We start from the raw sequence: 19675 nt of genomic DNA, 5'->3' as shown, positions 1-19675 counted from the left end.
ATAACATACCATATACTTTGAGGGCTCATTTACTGAGCAGTGTGTGAAATGAATGCCATTTTTAACCATGTCATGCATTAGCAACCAATTCTACCATGTGCAGGACCAAGCACTAATTTTATGCAGCTATATTTTGTTGTCATACCTGACACAAATCATCTTTATTTAAGACTGCTTGTTACACAGAAGTTCTGTAGGAAGAGGAACAGCGTTCTTCCTTCAGAAAAAAAGGTAATTAAATTTAAAAAGACTTGTAGAGAAGCCTTTTTACATTACATACAAACACAAATCGTAGTACTTGCTTCATGGGTCTGTTACTGATTTTTAAAATGTTGCTGCATCATCCAAAAAGATAGATCAAAATGCAGAAATCAGATGAAATTGCTATTTGCTACACAGAGAAGACCTGCATTATTAATATAAGGAGGGCTCCCCACTAAAAGCAGAATTGTGGACACACCACATATTTACCTAGATTGCTACAGAAAAAAAGTTAATGTTTTGCTTGTCTGCCAGAAGTGTTATTCACCCTGCCCAAGTCAAATGAGTATCATTTTTCAAGGCTGGTTCAAAGTGTTTTCACAAGACGCTTTGGTAAGGGCAGACAAGTACCGCCACATGCTGTCCTGCCCGGCTATCGAGAGGTGGCAGTGCAACACTGGCTTTTGTACTGGAACAACCAGAAAAACACAAAAATGTGTTCAATAAATACACATCTTGCCTGACGAGGACACGAAACTGAAAAGGGTGCAAAAGGTTCCAGTTTTTTACCAAGATATTGCTTCATCCATTTTTTCAGTCTTATTGAAAACTCAGGTTCTGTATTTACCCGCCATCACAGGCCCGGTCGCTCAGCCACCCCCCGGCTCTCGCACGGCCAAGGGAAGGGAGGAACCGAGAACAAGCAACTCCAAACCACCTTCCTTCCCATCCCAAAACCAAACTATCACATTAAAGAGAAAATACAGCAGAAGTACAGATAGAAGAGGATATTTCCCTTTGAATTGGTATCAGGCTTGATTCTGACTGCTGGGTTTATGCCGCCAGCCCTCGAAACGAGAGGCAAAGGGCTCTGCAGCGTGGCCACCTCCAGCCTCGGGAGCAGACTCTGGAGACAGCTGAAGGAGCAGCTCATGGCTGCGTGAACCCCACGGCATGCGATGGGGAAGCTGCTGGTGTTTCCAGCCCTCAGAATTGCGCTGCCACCCTCCTTGCTCACAGCTTCCCGGAAAGTACCAGCGGGAATGACCCGAGACAGCGGCAGCGAGGGGGTGACCCAGAGGTGGGACACAGAGGGGCCTGCTGACTCCAAAGCCACTGGCCACGTTACTCTCAGCGCGCAACACACACAGCCACCCCCTCACTTCATGCTTAAGTTACAACTTGCCAAGGATGTTTGCCAAAGTAAAACAGTAACGGGAAAGAAAATAAACCCGCTAACCTACGAACCACGTGAACTCTACTTTCCTTAATGCCCCAACACAGCCCCAGGGCTTGTTTGGGAGGTGACAGAGAAGATTTCTTAAAAGTAGCACCATAAAAATGGAAACAGAAACACGAAAGGAGTAGGAAAGGCTGAAAAGAAGAAAATTAGAGGAGAGAAAAATAAATTCATCTTTATGTATGCACAATGCATGTACACACATAGCCCACATACTAACAAATCTACTTCATTAATGCTGGTTTATTTTCCTCCAAATCCACTACTTCCACATGTAATTGACTACGTATTTTGGGCACTTAATAGATATTAATATTGATCATTATTTTAGACACTGCAATTAACCAAAAAGATACAGAAAAATGAGCCAAAACTAAGTAGAAATGACACATTAATTCCTACCAGTCTTAGATTTCTAGCCTAATTTACAAAGGGCCCATTAAAAATATCTCAAGATATTTGCAACTCTATGTCCCAAACCTATTTTGAAAATGTAACAAGATCCTTCAGGTCTTTTTTCTGGCCCTTATTAAAATTCCAAGTCTTCCTCAAAACATTCTGTGGATTTACAGGAAATATGGCAAAGCACAATGCACCCACACTACTGTTTTAGCTCCAAGTGTGCTTTTAAAGCAAATCTCTCCCACTTGCCTCTACTTTTGCTTTGCACCTAGGAGCAGTCGCAGTGTATATGAAAGTATATTCCTTATCAGCAAAACCAGGATTAAATAAAAAAACCCTAAACATAACAAGTAAAAAAGGATGGGCAACAAGGGCTTACAAACCATGTGCAAATTGATCACGGGCTTCCAGTCCCTGGGACCACACCAGGATCAATATTCACGGACTCAAAGTACACTTCAGCACACCTCCTCTCAGGCTCTCAAACCACACGTGTCCCTGTGCTGCCCAGCAATGCTGTAGTGCCAACAAACTGTATTACAGTGTAGGTAACCTATCACCCTGTTCTCCTTCGATCACCCAAAACCTCTGAGCCACAGGCACTGGTTATCTGTAGGATCCCCTTTCCGGAGGATAAGCCTGTGGCTTATAACACCACTATTCAATTAGGATCAGCATAGTATCAGGATATCCCAGGTAATTTTTAATGTTGCTATAGAAAGTCCCCGAACTCCCAAAATTTGTCAGGCGTAAAACATATCAGCCATAAAATAAAAGTCAACTGTCTACAGAGGCGCTGGCCTCGAGATCTACTCAAGAACTGGATGTGCCACAGGTCAGGAATAGACAAAGATGCACATCTGTGCTTGAGACAAACTGACCCACTCATTCCAACTCTGAATCCATGTCAGAAATCACACAAAAAGTCATTTGGAAACTACTTTTTTTTCAAAGGAAATGAGGTTTCTTGCCCCTGAGCCAACACACCAACTCTGACTTAAGTTTCCAAATAACAAAAATATGCTTGTATTTCTGTAACATGCCTACCATAACTCAGACACACCAGCATGTGTGGTCTCACATGGGCTTCTCCACCCCTTGAGGATCATCCACACACTTTCACACTTTGGGTAAAATTTACAAGTAAAATCTGTTACCATGAGATCAAGCTCCACTGTCATGGACACCAGATCTGCAGGCTAATGGATGTCCAACAGTACAAATCTGATAGCATTTCTGACAAATTATTATTCTACTCTGCATGTTTATGCTAGCTTTGTGCTCTTCTTCCAGGTTCATGCCAAATGCTACAGAACAGATGCCGCCCGATATGGCTCCTGGCCTAATAGTTTGTTTTTTGTTTTGTTTTTGTTTTGGGTTTTTTTTTTTTTTTTTTTTTAAAAAAAACCAAACCTGAACTGGCAGAGAAAGGTTATACATCAGATTAGCACTTTGTATCTCTTAATCACAGATTTATAACACATGGTATATTTACTACAGTTAGATTTACTGTATCATCAAACAACAGTCTAAAAAAAGTAATATTTCTGCAGTTTTAGGTGGGCTCTAACACATCCTAATTAGGTAGGATAACAGAAAAACCTGGCAGGCTGCTGTGAATAATAATTCCCCAAAACATACCAATCATTAGTTTGATACTAAATATGATATGTTAAAGGAACAGATAATGCTCTGGGTAGCTCTGAAAAATGTTTAATGTTCAGATATAAACAAACTGCTACATTTATCCATGGAAAACAGAAGTCTGGCTACAGAAACAATAAATCTACAACAGAAATACTACTAGTCATTTTTTCCTCTTTCACAAGAAATCCAGACAAATATTTTGCCAGAATGTGTACACATAGACAGTGATATCATTTTTTTTTAACTGCTGCTTAAGAATCTTCCTTTTTTTAGTGACCATGGCAGTTAAAAAAGAAAAAGCAAATTATATGACCCAACCCAAGAATGTGTAGGTTTTTTATTCCACCCAAAAAACCCTGAAGGTGCGCCCAACTCCTTTGGAAAGTTTTATTGCAATTCTGTTTTACATCTGTATTATGTCTCCTAAAAATAAAAATGAAGTCCTGCACATGATACACAAGTCCTCTTCATTATACTTTGCAACTAACACTGGGAGTCCCTCAGACTGACAAACCCACCTGCTGAACTCGAGAGCTGTGTGACTGTGGTCACGGTGGCTCAGGGGACAGACGAAGCCCCGTAGCCCAGGAAGGTGCCAATACACTAAACTCCACCAATTCTCCAACTGCATCCAGGTCGATTAAGACAGTGAGGCATCAATGCCATCAAGTCTGCATTCATTTATCAACTCAGAGGTGCTGAAGAAAGTGAAAAGGGTGTTATTTAAACTCAGGCCAGGCAAACTCCCAGATCTGTGAGGTTTCAGCAGGACTTCGTTCAGATACCAAATCTGCCGTGGGAGTAGCTTGCAGAACTGGAGTTTTAATCCGAGGCTCCACAAAACACCTTTGGTCATGGCTGCTGTTCTACTTAAAGTGTTCTCCAAAGGTGCTTCCTCGAGACATGGTGGGCCTACCCCAAATGGCTGCTGAACCCTGTAGAAAGTTTATAAAGGAAAACTCATACAATAAATGACTGGCTCCTGTATGTCAAGCATGCAGTGTATGACCAACGTTGTATGTCCTGCTAAGAATTTGTTAGACATAAATTTCAATCAAAATTAACATTTTCTCATACTTCAAAAAGAAGAAAAAAACCCTGAGTTTTCTTCAACTGTATCAACTACTTGCTTTAAACACTCCTATTTGCTCTTTCACATCTTCACTTGAGATGGGGTCCAATATTGTATTGTGCACAATACAAATGAGCCCTTATTAAAGTTCTCCTACTATCTGACAATCTGCAATTAGGAATTCTTTCTAACCTTCTGAATTTAAAGGAAAACGTTTTTTAAATTAAATGCATAAGCTTTGTTGTAATATATTTTTAAATGAAAGTTATCTCATTTTCTGCATTTTACCTGTCTCTAAATTGCTATTATTTAAATGTGCCCTTTTTTATTTTAAGATTCAATAAGCTATGTCAAAAGTGAACTTGCATAAAAAATTATCTGTAATTCTACCTAATGAACCTCCTTACTGATTTCCCTTATGATCGAGCTTTGCTAGTTTTCCTTCTAGCAATTTAAAACAAGACATGCTTCTCATGTTCATCTTTTAACTCCACTCCTTTGCTTTTAATCTCAAGAATACAGCTTCATTTCCGAATACTAAGAGAGTATTTTTTTTCCTTTCCTCATCTGAATTGTTTTCCTAAGCTCAGGCGATAAATATTTGTATTCCGTACTTCAGCTTTAGTGACCTAATTTATGGCAACAGTCCCTGTCTTTCCATGCCAATTTGAGAGTATGAAGTATACAAGATGACAAAGCCAGTTTGAAATTTTCTGAAGAAAAAGAATTACAACCCTGAAAAGGGAAAAAAAAAACAACAACCCAACCAACAAACCAACAACAAAACCACACAAATCCTTAGCTAAAAATAAGTTACTGTCTACTTATCTGAGTACTCAGTCCCCAGAAACGCCAAGCACAGTCCTGAGTACTATTACAAAATAAGCTGCAGATGAAGCCCATTTGCTGGGTTTGCCTAGAGCAAAGTAGTATTTAATTACTGAACTATGAACCTCCTCCCCAAAGTCATATGCTGCGTGACCCAGGAGACAGGGATTCCGGATGTTGCAGCAGAGACACAAGTGGCAGATATTCAGTATCGTATTTCCAAGGCTATGGCTACAAAGCTGCAAACTTGTTTTCTAGCATTAAAAAAAATATATTCCTGGACAGCTATAAGCTGCAGTGATTCTTGGCAGCCCTACTTTGTAAATCCCTAGACTGACCAAAGAAACAGGGATATTTCTGGGAATGACACTTTATTCAACACTCTTTGGGTTCCTAAACATCTTTTTTCCTTGTTACAGTGCAACACAAGAAGAAATTACGTGTTTGGGGAAGATTTTTCTCCTTATTTCCTGTACCAGACTTTGGTACTTTAAAGACTTTAAGTGTTTGGGGAACAACAGAAATGGACATCTCTTTCCAGTCACAACTTTTCTGCATAATTACAACCCTGTTGAAATGGGAGGTATTTCTGATACATCTTTCTTCAGGAGCAAATATATTATTCCTTCAAAATTTAAAACCCAAACCCAGCTGCTCAGAACATAAAGCCATATGCCAGTAAAATCACCAACAGAAAGTCCTGCCTCAATTCTGACCACTTCATGAAAGCCCAAACATCTCATCTCACTCCCCTGCAGGTGGCCAAGGAGAGAGCTTAATCACAGGGCTCAAGTCCACAGATGCAGGCAAACTAGGATTAAAAGAAAACCATCCAGAAGTAGTAGTTAAAAAATTAAATCACCACCCTCTTTCAATACTTAAATCATTTTCAGAGCACACCAGGAAATGTAACCAACCATCACGAAACTCTCCTTGATTAAACACCTAATCCAAACCAAAGGCATTCTTTGGAAAGGAAGAACCAGTGGCTTGATGGGATGGCATTCAGGGTTAGATTGTCGTACCTGGACACAAGCTGAGCACATGCCTATAGCAACAAAACTGGAAATGCAGCATTTCTAGAACTGATTAGAAACAGATAGCCTCTGATTGATGACCAGAATTAGCACATTTACCTGGGGAAGTAGCAGTATAGGTATGGCCAGCATGCATCACTTCACAAGATGACCTGCAAAGTACACCTCTAGGCTCTGTATACTAAATATATCCACCACTGTAATGGAGAGAGAAGTACCAGACAGACAAATGCTTGTTATTACTCCCCAGACAGACATCTGTCTTCCAAAAGGGAAAATTTTCTTATTGGAAGGGCTGTCACAAAACCAGTGGTAACATCAAGCAAGCTGTAGAGCTTCCATTCTAAGGCCATTAGAAGGATGCTCCTTCAGACAGAGCTGCAATCCTTCAGGAATACCTAATTTAAATAAATACTTTTGCAATCAAACTTACAGACTCTGTCTCAAGAAGGCTTTGTAAAATTGTTAAATGCCAAAATAATGGCCTACTAATATTCTCTGGATCTAGACACAGAATAGCGGTAGGTTGCTGGAATCAAGTGCGAGCAAGATGAAAACTGGAAGAAGCATTAATCTGCTACACTGTTTAAAATCCCATGCAATACACCTCTTCTGCATGCACCCAGTTTTAAGCATATAACTATATGACTGCTAATCTGTGCTGCCTTAAAGCCTCAGCAAAAAATTAACTATGGATGAATGTGGGAGCACACCCATTAATCCTCATTTGGATCAATCTGTGTGAAAATTTCAGTGGAAATAACTGATTGAGAAGAGCTCCTGTAGGTCAAAAGGAGCCCTATCAAGAGTTTCTGATGAGACTAAGGTAAGGGAGGAACAATGTCCAAAAAACGCCTCTATTTGTGACCACGCACCATTGAAAATAAGCACAAGTACTATGGTTCAAGCTTTTTGATCGAGAATGTGTAGAAATGAAACAGTTAAACGGAGTTAAAGATCTCCATACTGTGCTAAGTTTCTGCTCTCAGCCGATTTATTCTCATTTTCACTGCTGGAAAACTCACTGAATAACACAGCCTGTAAGCCTGATCAAGAACATTCCATTTTTTCCAATACGTTGTTCCTGATGTTCCCACAATAGATCATTCAGGGCTCTAAGGGACTGTGTCAATTGAACTGAATGATGTGGTCGCCTGCTGGTACATAAATGCAAAGGCAAAGCTGAGGGGGTTTATTTTCAAAACAGGAGACATTGATTCTGTGACAATGTTCCATTACCCTGACTTTATTTCTATTAGAGACAGTGATTACATCTACATCAATTGCTTGAGCTGATGGATATTGGTGCACTAACAGTGACACAGTTTTTCACTATGCTGCTGCTGCTGACCTGCATACAGATGGCTTACAAAAAAAAGATTCATTCTGAGCTTGGACTAACACTAGTCATTTGTCAATTAAAAACTACTGAAGTTTGAGCAGACTTTTGTAATTAGTTAGTTTTCAACTGTCTGTGGTTTTGGTTTTTTTGTGTGTTCTGGAAATCTTATTGTAGAAGGGTGATTAGTGACAGTGTAGCCTGGCATGGACTCTATTTGTTATGATTAAAAAATTTATATTGCTACCTGATGGTAATAAACAGCATACGCAGTTCTTACAAGCAGTTGTGGAAAGATATCTCTGCACTCCTACAACCGCATCCCTATCTTGACTGAGGATTTTTTCATATGGGTGTATGGACTCCTCTTCCATTTCCCAGTACCGTCACCCTTTTAGCTTCTATTCGCCGTACTTGCTATCTTTCCCAAGCTGGTGATCCATCTTCTGGCTTTCATCTCGATCTGACATACAATCTTGAGCCTGTGGGTCATGCATTTGCCCTGGGTTTCACCTCTTCACCACTCACAGCCTACATGTACTCTGCACTCCTGAATTCATCTCTCCAACAGCTTTCAAGAGCACTGACTTTATCTGTACCTCCTTCAGTCATTTCTTTTTCTACATTCTTCTTTCACTACTTTTCCATTACAACACATGAGTTGCTAACATTTTGCACAAATAAACTCTGGTGGTTGAAAAAAATTCAATTCATCTTCAACAACAGTGATTTCTATTCCAGCTAAGCCCTGTTCATTTTATTTGTTCTTGTTTGTTTAGCCTTGTGCCCTGAGTCACGTCCTGAAGTGCCTGCAGGAGAAAGGCCTTTATCTGACTTGTTTCTCTGTATTTACCACAGTGCATTCCCTCATTCTTCATTAGGAAGTTTTTTTAACGCTGCCATAACAACAACAAACCAAGGTGATTTGGAGTTACACCTATGCAGAGTAACAAAGCACAGCAGAGACTGGAGTTAGCAGCATCTGAATGAGCAAACAGCACAGCTGCAAGAGCTAACCAGCATCTTCCCAAGGCACCCCTCCATGCCATGACATCTACAACCCATCTGCATAAGGCTGGGCACCTCCTTGCTGAAGTCCATTCCATACTGCCTATCTGTATTTTTTCCATAACCAGAAGTGAAACAAAAAGACCCCAAATCTTCCTCTGGTGTACCCTGGTACTTGTGCAGCTGAGCCTGTCGGGACCCCAAGCAGCCCTTGTCTAGGAGATCTGAGAACATTTGGCTGAACAGCAATGAATTTTCTTAGAATAAGTTTTGAAACACTCATTAGAGGCCACTGCTGCCTCATGGTTTTGGACTGGGTCTCTTCTGAGAAGTAGTAGGGTTTTCTGTTTTATTAAAGTTGCTATCATTACTCAGGTTATCCTAAACTCCTGCAGGTCTCTGGGGCCTGGTTCGTCTTACCCAGTAAACAACCAATGACAAACTAAAACCAAAATGCACTGACATTGGTCTGGAGACAGACAGCTACATGAACATGACATTTTCCAACAAAAATTCCACTCCCTCATTCGCCCTGCCCTTGGTGTATGAGCCTGAAGGCTCTCACCTCAGCTTTTCAGCACCTACAAATCTAATATCAAGTGTGGGTTTTATTTTCAGCATACAAGTTCACAGAACTACCCTATAAATAATAGTAACCACATAAACAGAGGAAGAGAAGCATTTCCTGCAGTGGAACTCCCAGGAGAAGGGGTGCTCTCTCTCTGTGTGAGCATCTTGCCCAACTCCTACGTTACTTTAGAAAAGATCTTGGATTATCAGGCACAGCACATAACTTCCACAGTGTTGGGGATATAAACATGCAATTTGATTAAGGGAAAAAAGGAGAGACAGTAACGAGGTGCTCTATTCACAGAGCAGGTGAAGAGGGTTTGATCTATTCTAAACACAAATAAATCCTTCTTATTTTCCCATTGTAAGACTAGTCTTATATGCCTTTCCCATGAGAAAAGAGGGTTTGGAATTATGTACTCTGGCAGCATCTAGTTTGGGGATAACAAATAATTTTTCTGAAATTCCTTTGTGGGTGTGTGAAAGCTGCCAATTTTTTCCTGAGGCAGATGTTTTGTTGAATACTAACAGCTCCAAGTCCACTGTTTCTGAAAAATGAAGGATGAAACGTAAAACCCCTGTGAGAAAATACCATAATGGGGTGAAAAAAAAGCATAAAACCCCTAACAACCTCACAGGACACAGAGAAGATCCTTCGCTTACAATTTATTACCATTTTCAGTCAGGAAAATATAAACTGTTAACAAGGAAAGATATCACCTCCAGTTTTAGTGGTCATTAATCAAGAGCAACTACATCAGAACCTGCTACTTACTGAAGAGGCCAGCTTTATTTGTATTTTGAATTGGGATGAAGAAAAAGCAAACAGTGCCCTTTGGATAGGGAAAACAATTAATTAATTACACTAAGAATGTAGGGTTTGGTTGTGGTTTTTTTTTAACAAAAAGACCTGACTTCTTCTGACTACTTGGGACAAGGCCAGTATTACTCATGAGTTGTGGACTGATGGCAAACAGGTAGATTGGTATTTACAAATGTTAACACTAGAAATTCACTGTGCTTTAGACATGTTTCCTCTATTAACCCAGATATTAAATATGTTTAGAATCTAAATGCAGTTGGACAGAAGAATTTGATATTGAAAATATGTGATAGCATTCACCATATTTAGTGTTTAAAGTTCTCTACAGCCACGAAACATATCCTAAAGCTTGGAATAAATTAAATGTAAACTGACAAGTTCTTTCTAGCCCCAAGATGTTCACCTAAAAGATTTAAAGATGTGTAACTCATGACTGACTGCAGCATTATGCATGAATAGAGAGTTTTAAAGAAGGCTTAAGAAAGTTTACCCTCAGATTAAAAACAACTCTTTCCTTTACCCAAGCATTTTCACATCGAGTCCTGTTTACTAAAGCAGCCTGAAATGAGCCTGTGGGAATCTTCAGGTACATAACCATTATGAGTTCAGCACCTTAAAAACCAACACCCCCCACCTTTCACAAAAGCAAAAGTAATAGATAATGTGCGTCTGCAATTGGTTATATGAATGCAAAAAACCCCTTGTGAATCTACATTAGACATGCTGACTCCCATTCTCCTACATTATCCCTGCTTTATTAGATTGCTAATCTGCAACACATCTTTTTCATATAACCACTTCACTGATACCACCTACCACACCATTTTCTTTTATTCCCAAATAAAACCAAATGCAACAGTACTAAAAAGTGCAAACCACAGCTCTGAGTCTTTAAAAGCTGTCTTAAAATTGTAGCACACTTTTGTTCAAGAATAATCGAATTGCAGTTATCTGAGCTTAAATTACAGAAATCAGTTACTAATGCAAACAAAATCAAGTGTAAAAGGGCAGTATGAAACCACCTTCACACAGGCTTTTCTTTTTAATTAAAGACTAATTAACAAGGAGAAATTATTACATCAGAGCATTCCTCAGAAAAGAGATGTACTAATTCAAATAATTTAATGCTTACAAATTTATTTTAGAAAAATGACCACTGAAGCGGACCAGAAACCAACCATACTTACTTTAGCACCTCAAGATTTAACCTCAAGTAGACTTTGAAATTAGGTAGCTGAATTTTACAGAAGCACCTAAATCACCTAGAAGCAGCTACTGGAATAGCTACTGACTTCTAAAAAACCGAATGTGAAGTACTTGTCTTTTCTGGGTACTTGCTAAAACCAAGTTGATACATCTCTCAAAACCCATGAAATAAATTAAGAAACAAACAAACAGGGACAAACATTATTTTTGGTATTGAAAGAGTCAAAGTTCTTCTTATCTGTTAAATTTAAATCAAGTATTCCAGTAAGAGTTTAATATCCGTGACCTTAGTCCTCCGAAGGAGACGGAGCATGGCTGCTCATGAAAATGACCGACTGCAACCGCAGACAGCACACAATGATTCATTCAGTTGTCTTAGGCTGTGACACAGCACAATCAACGTACTTGTCCTATTTTCTATTTACAACCTAAAATAAAAAAAAATGTAAGACTAATGTAAAATTCTCATTTCTTCTTTCACTGCACTATAACCAACCTACAATACAGATGCAATCTATTACAAACTCATAGAGAAATAAAGCAACAACCACCTATGCAACATCTCAAGAGATGCTGCACCAGGTCAAGGCAGCTGGACAAGCATGCACGTGTGCCCGGGACAGCTCTGGAAGTGGCAGCCCAGAAGCATAAAGGCTGTTGGTGCAGGTCACAAGGGCACAGCACTGCCTTACTTTTACTGAGATAAAAGACTGGACATTCCTGAACCACTGTTCTGTCATCACTGGTTTCTCACAGCTGTCATTGCCTCTGTCACACACAGTCAAGGAGGCAGTGAGGCAATAACTAAAGAAGGAGAGAGACAATGAAGTGACTTGCATAGCCCATGACCCAGCTTCCCTGTGGGACTGGACACTCAACTGCATAAGAAGTTGAGCTGCAGACACGAGACCCTTGCTGGGAACACAGGTAGCTCTGAAAATACCTTGTCCCCAGTAACTCCACAACACGGGCCAGATTGTTTTCCAAGCCTGCAAGTATCTTTTTCCTTAATTTATGTAATTTTCAATTTCTGCTACAATAATCACTTTCAATGCAGACATTCAGTCTCCGCATTTCTACACCCTACTCTGAACCACAGCTTAAAGTTTGACTGTGTAAGTTGTCATGAGCAAAAACTATACTGCCTAAGCCTTAGTGCTATGTATTTTGGCAGAGAATGCCTCCATCTATATTAGCTATACCTGAATTTCCATAAGAAATAGTATTGATTTTTCCTTCAAGTATATACATTTAATGAAAAACTCACTCATGCCTCCAAATGTTGTCTAGACATTAAGATGGTCCCCCTTGCTGCCTTCAGCATCTGCTTATTTTTTTTCTTTAAATTAAGCTGTATCAAGGGTCTTTTGGCAGAATATTAAGAATAGCATATAGGCTGAGGTGATATGCCTATAGTACATTGAAAAGATATGCAATACAGTCATCATCCCTAACCCGATTTTCCATACCCTGCAATGTATCTTTTTTTTTTTTTTTTTTTTTACTGGGAGCTGTTCCAATATCTGAATCATCAAGAGCTGTCTTCTACAAAGTGCCCTGAAAAATAAAAACAAGCTTCTTTCCTTGCCTGTTGAAAATGGAATATTTTACCTAACTCAAATTATTCTTGACTAAGGACATCTTTGAATGAAAGCCAAGTTCTGATACTTCATCAGTGTTTTAAGTCTAGAGGCATATTTATACTACTGTGAAGGAAAAATTTCCAGAGATCTGATGAACATGCCTGCCATAACACAGCCCCGGACGGCTCCTACACATTCTAAAGTCACCTGTCATCTGTAGAAGCAATTGCATTGTTGGTCTTAGAAGATTTCGGAAGTGTACCAAATGTTCTTCTTGCTAATTTGGCAATGTACAGAGGGTCTGACTAGTAAAAGGAACCTGAACACACCTGCAGAGGGATACGCAATGAGTTTTAAAAAATATATATTAAAAGATGGTTTGAAAGAACACTACTTCTGCTTTTCTGTATAGCACATGGAAAATAAAAAAGCTATACCAAAGCAGCCCGTTGCATGCAAAGTTTTTGTTTTGTGAGGGAAGCATCCTACAAAGCTGACTGCCTATACACACATATAAAAACCTTGAAATTTAGAACTATTGACTTTGTACAGTAGAAGCAGGAGAGTCTACTAAAGAAACTCTTATCAAGTGGGCTGAAAGTCACAAAGGATCCAATTAAGAGAAAAAGTTCAAACCCAGGACATTTCCTCTTCTTTCTTATTGCTTAGGTCAACATCAGACATCTGTTCTCACTAATTTTTTAATTAATCCCCCTTGAAGCAAACTATTCAAAACCCCAGATACATCACCTGTCCAACAAGGATTTCCCCCCACTTCCCCATCAGAAGGTGCTAACTTGAATTAAATAGTCTCCTCTACTGGGGCAGCTGGAAACATGATCATTGCTTTGTCTAGTGAAAAGAGTTTTGCTTAGTCAAGTTAAAACATCAGCAGAGATGGAAATACACCATGTCTTATAACCGCAGGCTACTATTACATAGGCAGCTGCACTGAAATGGTCTTCGAATTGTCCCACAGATGACCTCTATCTTTTGCAGAATTAAGCAATCACAGTAACTACTTCTGATAGTTCAGATTTAAACCAATTAGATAGGATAGCTTTTCAGAAAAAGAAACTCAACATGTTAGGTTATCTTTACCCTATTCCAAACACTGGAATAACAGGTTCCACACATGAAAAATTCTACTTGCCCATTTCCAGTAATAGGAGCTTTATTTGAAAATAAAGAGATGATTGAGAGGAAGAAGTCCATGACTTCTCCATATGGCATTATACTTTAATAAGTACTGCATAAATTGCTTACAACATTTTGAAAAATTTTCAGTATTTCTCAGACTACAAAGAGCTCACATCATCCTTCTTTTCTTACAATATTTATAAAGCTGTGATGTCTTTACTTTGCAGAATTGCCGTTTAATATTCTTGAGTAATGCTACTCAAAACTTCACAATGCCATTTCTCTCATATAAACCTGAAAACCTATTTTCTTCCACTCCAAGATTTAGGAACTCTAATGTAAGTCTACATGCATGATTTGCGCATGCTCAAAGTATTATGTACCTATAGGGCTGGAAACCATACAGTGTGAATAGTACCATGCCCAAATATTTAAGACAGATCAATCTAATGCAATGGCAGCAGAGAACATCGCTTCAGTCTTTATACCAATTCACTTCTGACTTCAAACAGCGTCCTTTTGCTTCCCTAATTTATCAGCTTTCAGAGCCTTCTCAAGCAAGCCCCTTCCCAACACCTCCAACACAGAAAGACCTACTACTAGTTTCCTAGGCTGACTAGAGAATCTTCCTGAATTTCTGTGCACCCCACCTTGTTTTTAGAAGAAAAAAGAGAGCTTGTGAAACTATACATAGAATACAAATCAATCCAGAAGATTATTTAAACATATTCTAGTCCCACTGGCTTCAATTGCTTAAGTGATTTGTTGGAGCAGAGCCAGCACAGTAGTTCCCTGCAAGAGCAAGGCCATAAAAACCAGTCAGCAATATCCTTCTCTACCTTGTGGGGTTCTACTTGCAACATAAGGTTTGTTGTAACAAACTCCCTCTGTCTTTGAGTGCCCTCTATAGACCTAAGATAGTACACAAATAGAGCTCGCTAAAAACTTTAAGGGATTGTGATTATTTTTTTTAAAAAAAAGGGAAAAAAGAAAAGGCATCTGCTACACCCACAAGACATTTGTTAAATTACAGCATATATTAAAAATTCTACAGATATAAATGTGGTATCAGTTATCTACTGCTGACAGAACAAATACTCAATTGTGCTCCTGCACAATACTTAAGCATGGCTGCTGGTAGACTGGTTCAGAATGAATTTTCCCTTTATTAGAAAAAGTAAGGTAATCTCATCTCCCTTGCAACTCTAGCCATGAAGAAGAGATAAGAAAATATGTTTAAAGAAAGTATTTCAAAATCAAATGAAATGATAGAGGGATTGAAGTTACATACATTTAAAGAAAACAACTGCAAAATCGTGACTGTACATTAAGGAGACTAGTAACAGCACACGGTCTGGATATTTGCCCTCTGAACCACATATTCATGTTTTTCTTTAGAAAGCTAAGGTTTTAGTACTTGGAAAAAACCCATACTATAATCAAAACACAGTAACGTTCCCCCCCTTTTTTAAAAAGCTGATATACACTAAGGCAATAGCGCCTCCACGCTTCAAGTAGACAATACAGTTTTTACAAGGTGTTTTATCAAAAGGTCTATTTATTAATCTTTCCATGCTGCAAATTGATGTGTCAGATCATAACAACTCTCAATGAAATGAATATGGGTTTACACGAGACAGTAACAGCTCCAAAAGGAGCTGTTAAAGACCACTGAATAAAAGAACACTTAATGTAAAGATTCAGCAGACCGCAGAAACCGACACCTAAAAAATACTGTAAATGCACGTAATTGCAATTACTAATACTAAATTGTACCAAACTATCAGTCCACTTTTATGACAAATAAATAGATAAATCATTGAGTGTCCTTACCAGAACTACTCTCTGAAACCCCACAAAATTGTGATGTGGCAGCAGTACAGCCCTTGGTATTACACCACCTGTAACACAAACCATAGTATGATAGTTTCTATAATTATTTATTTTAAAAGGATGAAAAAAGGATAAAAGCTATTTTTCTACCAGTCTTTTTACTGAAAGCATTAAAACAACATTCAGTTTCCTACTGATTACAATATATGCTTAGATAAGAAAATAAACAAACAAAAATTAAAGACCATCTTTTGATTACTTACATGTCATTAATTTTAAAAAGTATCAGACACAGTTTCAACTCTATCCTCTTCTCACTCTTTTAATTGAAAACAAAACCCTATCAGAGAATAAAGCATTAGCTTTAAAGAAATTTCTGTTCTTTTTGGCTGCCAATATTGACCGAGGGGAACTTCATGAGAATCCAGATTAATGTTTACAAATGGCTATGTATTGATGCAGTAGCTTACTGTAGTGTTAGCTAAAGTATACAACTAAAATGATTCAATAGCAAGATAAAAAACAGGAAACGGAAGGCCATGATCAAATCACCCAGTGTTTTAAAACGTGACCATTTTGGATCCGAATTTAACACCAACAAATTAAAAAGAACGTGTTATATGAAAGAATCCTTAAAGTACCCTCATGGAGTTAATTTCCATAAGAGACTTCAAAACTTAAACACTCCCTAGCAGTTAAGTACATTATGCACCTGTGACCAGAACAATTACTGATCCTATATTTGTAGAACATAGTGATTCCTACCACCAATATTCATTACAGATTAAATCATTAGAGAGTGATTTTATGTAAACTAAGAGATTAAGGGGAAAGGTCTGAAGGAACACTTCCTGGGCACCGAAAGAGTAGAATCCACTTACCAAAAAAACGCTGCTTGAAGCAGGACGTACTTAATAGTACAACAGATAACCCTGCCCCAAATAGAAGATGATCAAGAAAACGGCAAACTGTTTATCAAATACTAAACTCCAGACACAAAGGCCCACAAAATACATTACAAATAACACTGAAACTTCCCAAACACCTCCTTAAAACAAGGACAAAACCCAAGGAAGGCAACACATGCCTTAGACAGCATACAACATATTTTCCATCACCTTAAAAATAATTATTGACCTCTAAGAAACCCTCTGCTATTTAGTCTGTTACTAAGTTGAATCAGACTTGAAAATGGTTTTTTTATTGTTTTGATTGAGGAACTAGAGAATATCTTGATCAGAGATCATTTTCCATGTTTAAGTTTCCAAGAGATTCAAACAAACTTCTCCTCCCTCCTTCCTGCAGAGCCCCCAACAGCTGAGAGGACATTAGTCTCCAAAACTATGGGAAGAGCCCTGGGTGGAGGGAGGGAGGATGCCATGAACACTGATGACACTACACTCCTCCACATATAGGGAAACTGCAGCATTTGTTTAATTAATATTTTCATATAAACAGTTCTCCTTTTCAGAATGAGAAGATGTAAGTACTATGACCCAGAGGTGCGAGAAGTAAATACTACAAAGCATCACTCTGAGATCACCAGCTTCCTCGTAATAACAGTCAGTTTATTCATTACTACATTTCTAAGAAAAACACTTCAGTACCGCCACCCTGGACTTGAAAAGCATCCTGGTCCTTCTCTGTAACAACACTTACTGACAGTAGCTCACAAGATAAGGGGAAAGGTCCTGACCCTGTATTAATGTAATTTGAATGCTTTGCTCGGCTATTATGGACTGTCTTGATCATTTCTGCAAACCTAACTGTAAATATCAAGTGTGTTGCTAAAATTTAATTTGAAAAACTGAAACAAAACACAGAAACAAAGTTGAAAACACTTACAGAATTTTAACTCCAAGATGAATGATAGTGCAAAAGGTTGAACAAACAAGAGGGAGAAATAAGTTTCAACAGTTACACGCTTTGAACTTTGTGCATTTTACATTCACATTAAGTACTTCTCATTCATTTAAAGTGAACTCTGTTTCAAGTAAATAATTGATATTACACCAAAAATAATGCCAAAGAGGAGAAAGAAGCAGGAGTCCCTACAGGAGAGCAGTGTAACCACCTCACCCCCAACAGACACTGCTCTGAGAGGAGGAATTCCTTTCCTCCCCACAATTCCCCACAGAGCATACACAAAAACACAACATACACAGAACACCAGAAATTCATCATCACATTAGCTTCCCTGTAACAACAACAAGAAACCTGTTTACAGTTAACTGAGTAGCCATGGGATGGAGAGGGCCAAGAGGAGCACAGCAAGAATGAAATGCACAGCCCAGCTTAACTGGTCTTTTAAGAATGACTAAGCAACAGAAGTCATTTTTCAGATGTATCCTAACAGCCAGCTACTTCTGCAGGCACTTGCATCACATAATGTGACCGTCAGAGAATACACTAAATTACATTTATCCTGGAAACACTTGCTTTATTTCAAATTAATAAATAAGAGTAAAATTTATTGCATGTGCTGCAAAGAGTTACACATTACATAGAATATGTTCACTTTTTTTAATATAGGTTAGTGACATTAACAGAATTTGTAGCATGTAGGATAAAAATCTCACATTTAATTATATTGCAATGTGATAAAATGAAGTACATCACAGGGTGCTTTACTTATAATAACAGGGTAGAATTTCCCTTATTATATCCACTCTTCAAATTTTAATTCTGCATTAATGCTATGGATTGCTTCGTAGTTACATGCTCAGTCTTTTATTATTCTTTCTTACAAGATGCCTATCTACATGCATTTCAGAGAATCTGATTCAACTGCATACCTACAGTCTCATTGAAGAAAAAGTAAGACTTGAGCAGGAGGGGAAGGGCTAAAGAGATTTATCAGCCTCGGGGAGAGGACGAGAACACAAAACACTGCAAAAATGTGGATGATTTTCAGAACCCAACATTTTACGTGACACTAACTAGCAAGCTTAACAACTGTATCTGTTACTAAAATGCTCACACTCCGTAAGAATTTGTGCATGGTAAGCATGAAATCTTTCCCTCTGCATCTTAAAATATCTATGCATTTAAAAACCATATGCAAAAATATACATTGCTTCCCTATTTCAAAATTAATTGCAGAGCAGGAATTTTATCACAGTACCAGCAATACATGTGATGATGCCGCATGTAAACATACTGCGCTCGTTTTGGCACAGGACAGCAACAGAAATGGTAAATTTAAAAAGATCCTGTGAAAAAGTCACTTTCTTGGAGTAGCTGATTAATACCGGTGGAGCTGGAGGACAGGGTACCGAGAAGGCCATGCCGGATTAACCTGCCACTAGGGCGTGCTCCTTGATCAGCACGAAGTTCTATTTCCCTGTTCCGTGGGTACCCTTCATTTTGCTAACTGAAAGAAATACAAGGAAAAGTGTGCCTTGTGCTTCTCTAAATTAAAGGAATATAGCTATCCAAACTAGACTGAGTTAATCTTTTAAAATGATACCTTTGTATGCAACTCTGCCAAGCTTTTGGGCAGCAATTTCCATTATAGATCCTGCGATTCATGACTTGTAACTGAAATCCTTACTACTATTAGATTGGGGCTTCTTAAATAAACGCAATTTTAAAAAAATTAATCCAAAATTTATTTTCAACAAACAAGTAACATTTCTTTCTTGAATGTCTAGGGTTTTTGCTTGTTTTGATACTAAAACATGTTTAGTTAGGGAAAAAAGTCAAAAAAGTAAATTACGTGCTCATAAGTACTGATGTGCATTTTA

General features: G+C 38.5%; 1 protein-coding gene across 7 annotated transcripts in view; it reads right to left on the bottom strand.

The window, feature by feature from the left end:
- TBL1XR1 (TBL1X/Y related 1) overlaps nucleotides 1-19675 on the bottom strand; it is a 130801-nt gene that overhangs the window by 25443 nt on the left and 85683 nt on the right. For 4 of the 7 annotated variants that reach the window (XM_074911691.1, XM_074911688.1, XM_074911692.1 and 1 more), the window contains exon 3: nucleotides 15930-15997. The exons of the other annotated variants lie outside the window; for them this stretch is intronic. The gene's annotated coding sequence lies outside the window, so the exon portion shown is untranslated. The remainder of the gene's footprint in view (nucleotides 1-15929; nucleotides 15998-19675) is intronic. 7 annotated transcript variants of the gene reach the window in all.

The sequence above is a fragment of the Athene noctua genome, chromosome 8 (genome assembly GCF_965140245.1).
Source record: "Athene noctua chromosome 8, bAthNoc1.hap1.1, whole genome shotgun sequence".
Classification (NCBI taxonomy): domain Eukaryota; kingdom Metazoa; phylum Chordata; class Aves; order Strigiformes; family Strigidae; genus Athene; species Athene noctua.
This window is presented reverse-complemented; position numbering and strand designations above follow the sequence as displayed.